The following is a 4,564-nucleotide window of genomic DNA, read 5'->3' on the forward strand; positions in this document are numbered from 1 at the left end:
ACATTGGAAAAATAAAGAAATGCTAAGGGGTTTATAAGCCAAATGAGTTCTCCTACCTATCAAGCTAGTCTTTAGGGTTAGGCTCTCCTGTTTGGTTTATAACATTGGTGCTTTCGTTGAGAGTCCCACGTGTTGGGCCATGACTTGGAGTGGTGGCCTGTGTGCCACGAGTGGTGGCATGGACCCAAAAGGAGGGGTGCCATCCATGACCAGCCGTGACCAACGAGGTTGTTGGTTCTCAAGCGGAGGCGATTGTTATGAATTAATTGTCCCATATTGGAAAAATAGAGAAACTTTAAAGGGTTTATAGGCCAAATGGGTTCTCCCACCTATCAGGGGCTAGTCTTTTGGGTTGGGTTCTCCTATTTGGTTTATAACATTCTCCCATATTATAAACCAAACGGGAAAGCCCAACCGTTATAAACCAAACGGGAAAATGTTATAAACCAGACGGGGGGCCCAACCCAACAGACTAGTCCGATAGGTGGGAGAACCCATTTGGCCTATTAACCACTTAGCATTTCTCTATTTTGTTAATGTGGGACAATTGGTTCATAACAATTGCCTCCGTTGTAATAAACCAGACGGGGGAGCCCAACCCAAAAGATTGACCTGATAGGTGGGAGAACTCATTTGGCCTATAAACCCCTTAGCATTTCTCTATTTTTCCATGTGGGATAATTGGTTCATAACAATCGACTCCGCTTGAGAACCAACGATCTCGTTGGTCACGACTAAGCCTAGTTGGTCACGGCTGGCACCCCTCTTAGGTCCAGGCCACCACTCCGAGTCGTGGCTCCACGCGTGGATCGATCCTCGTTGGTCACAGCTGGCACCCCTCTTGGGTCCAGGCCACCACTCCTGGCATGTAGGCTACCACTCCGAGTCACGGTCCAACGCGCGGCTCCACACATGGATCGATCCTCGTTGGTCACGGCTGGCACCCCTCTTGGGTCCAGAACACCACTCTGAGTCACGGCTCAACGCGTGGGACTCTCAATGAAAGTACTAATGTTATAAATCAAACAGGAGATCTCAACCCAAAAGACTAGCTTGATAGGTGGGAGAACCCATTTGGCCTATAAACCCCTTTGCATTTCTCTATTTTTCCAATGTGGGACAATTGGTTCATTATATATATATATATATATATATATATATATATATATTAATGCAAACACTATTAATGCGATAAAATTCGAGAATTTCCTTCTACGATTCCTCTTGCGTGTCTAAAGTGAAAATCCAATTTCTTACTATTTTTGTGAAAAGAACTTTATAAATCTTTGCCATAAGGACCCTTTGTGGGCAAGCAATTTGGTTTAGATTCCTAGAGTGACATTTTGGTGAATATACATGAAATCTGATTTCGATGTGAGGGTATTAAAAAAATTGTACATACATCTCGGCACGCAGTATGAACTTGACAGGAAACAATAAAAATATATCAAAGATTGTTTCCTAGGGAATTAACAAGATTTTCAAATATCTTAAATTCACGCGATGTTTCGTTTAGTATATTCAACTATTATGTTTCTAATTTATATTTTATATTAAAAAAGAATTAAAGTAAAGTGATGGGAGTAATAATCAATTTAGAATATAAAAGATTTTTAAAAAGAACTTTAAGAACAAATTGGCCCAACTATTAATCGACTAACCAAAGGAAGAAATGCAAATATGAATTTCGTAAAGAGTATTAAATTGCAAACCTACATTAATCTTTTAAGGAGCAAAAAACAAAAGAGAATAAATCTAGTTTGGCCAAATTTGGAAAAATAAATAAGTGAATAAAGCTAAAATAGAAGAAAAAAATATGGGGAGCAAGGAATGAGATAAACGAGGCGGTAAAAAGGGAAAGAAAAAGTACATCCGTTCATGTTTATTTGTCAAACATTGTCTTAAAATCAATAAATAAAATGGTAAAGGATCAAAATTATTTTGAGAATTGAAGCAAAATATTCTTTATGTTATAAAACAAGAAAGAATATAGAAGAAGAGTAGAGAGAATAGAGAGTAATTATTATTTCTCTTCTTGAGGGATGAGAGATCATAAGATTGTCAATACAATGAACAAAACCCCTCTATTTATAGGAGAAATTTACTCCTAGTTTGAGTAAAAGACGGATGCTTTAAATCCTATTAGATATCAAAGTAGATCTTGATAGACATTCACTATAATGTAAATACATTTATAACACTCCTCCTTGAATGTCTAATTGGTAGATAATGTGCCTCGTTAAAACCTTACTAGAAAAAACGCAGTAGAAAAAAAAATCTATTGAAGGAAAAAGAGTACACATTTTTAACAATACGCATATCGTTTTACTCATTAAAAACCTTACAAGGAAAACCTAGTGGGACAAAACCTCGTAAGGGAAAAAGAGTACAATACGTATTAACTCCCCCTAATAAGAACATCCTTGAACCTTTGCATCCCGATCTTGTGCACCATCTTCTTAAAAGTTGTAATTGGAGAAGACTTGGTGAATAAATCAGCCATATTTTCACTTGAACGAATCTGTTGCACGTTGATATCACCATTCTTTTGTAGCTCATGTATGTAGAAAAGCTTTGAGAAAGTGTACCTTGTTCTATCTCCTTTTATGAATCCTCCATTAAGATGTGCTATGCATGATGCATTATCTCCGTATAAAATTATGGGTAGATTGTCATATTTCACACCACATTTTTCTCGAATGAGATGTATCATGGACCTCAACCATACACATTTTCGGCTTGCTTCATGAATAGCTATTATCTCAGCATGATTCGAGGAAGTGGATACAATAGACTGCTTTGTATATCTCTAAGATATTGCAGTACCACCACATATGAACACATAGCCTATTTGAGACTGAGCTTTATACGGGTCAGATAAGTACCCAGTATCAGCATAACCAACAAGATTAAGACTGCAGGCTTTAGAATAAAATTATGTGTTTGATCTCATTTCAATGTCTCCTAATAGGAGCGGAACTATATCTTGCTAACAAATTAACCGAAAAGGCTATATCAGGCCTTATAGTATTTGCAAGATACATTAGTACACCAATTGAACTAAGATATGGTACTTCAGGACCAATCTAATTCTGTATGTTTCGCATTTCAGCAAATAATCTTATTGCTTTTCAAAACTCTCCAAGAGTTTTAATGATTTCAAGCTATAAGCTTATACAATATAAGGATTCTAAATAAGTTTCCCAGAAACTTGTATATGCTTCAAACATTTTGAATCCTTAGAAAGTTTCATATGAATTTTGTCAAGTGACAATATTCAACATGTCATATGTGACATCTTCAAGTGTCTGGACTGCAAATTAAATAAGTTTTCCACTTACCAAGATGCATAATTTCACGTCACTTGATAAATATTTCTACGTCAGCAAGCTTAAATAAACGTAGAATTCAGATCCTCGTAATCTTTTACAATATTACGCCAATATCGTATCAAAGATATCATTAATGATATATCATTTTGTGTTGGTTCATAATGCGACATAACATTTTGAGATCTCATCACTTCATTATTTTCAGGTACCTGAACCTCTCATAAGGTTTCATGAAGTGTTATGTCGTAGGATCTTTAAGAGCACATTGACTTCTTATTATGATTATTTGCTCCTTGTTTCATTTAGAACCGATTAGTCTACCGTACTTTATGCATGCATAGACTTTGTCTTTCAAGGATACAAAATAGGAGCACTTGCAGCTTGAATATGAGATGTTTTCGGCATTTGAATTGAATTATCTTATGAATGAGGATCTTATGATAATTCTTAAAATATTTCATAGCTGCTTATAATCTCCCCCTTATGTTAGGAAAACTAACATTCATCCTCATCTTCTTTGAAGAATCCATTTTTGTGCATCATGGTATATTCATTAATCGTATACCGCACATCAAAACTATTAGATGAAATAGTTGGTTCATGATCTTGAACCAATTGAGGGGGAAGAAATAATCATAATTTATTGGTCTAATGCATATAAGTATTATTGTATGCAACATATCATATTTCAGACCAACACATGAAGCTTTGTTATCATTAACGATGGTTTAGATATTTATGAAAAACATTCAATGCTAAACCATCATCATCAAGATGAATTATCTTGATTACACAATCTGAAAGTTATGCTTTTAACTCAAATTTATTGAGCAAGAAACTTTATGAATGTCAAACGTAGGTTGACAATGAATATACATGTGATCATCTTATTAATGCATCTTTTCAACATATCACATGATAGGTGAACGGGCCATATTCACCTTTTATACTTTTCAAATTTTAAGGGATCCAATCCCAAAATTAGTTGGTCCAACCAACGTATCATGAGAACAAACAACATTAAAGTTCATGAAGAATTTTTGAACTCTTAAATATATGTTTAATACTTAATATGCACATCTTTAAGATGTCGCAATCGTTCATGTCAACTTATGAACTTTTATGCTAGTAAACTCCAAGTTTACCATAACATGTACTTTTTTCTTTAGTAAATTTCAGATTTATTATTACATGAATAAATTTCAGATTTACTATTACATGAATAAATTTCA

Source organism: Capsicum annuum, chromosome 7 (assembly GCF_002878395.1).
Source record: "Capsicum annuum cultivar UCD-10X-F1 chromosome 7, UCD10Xv1.1, whole genome shotgun sequence".
In the NCBI taxonomy this organism is placed as follows: domain Eukaryota; kingdom Viridiplantae; phylum Streptophyta; class Magnoliopsida; order Solanales; family Solanaceae; genus Capsicum; species Capsicum annuum.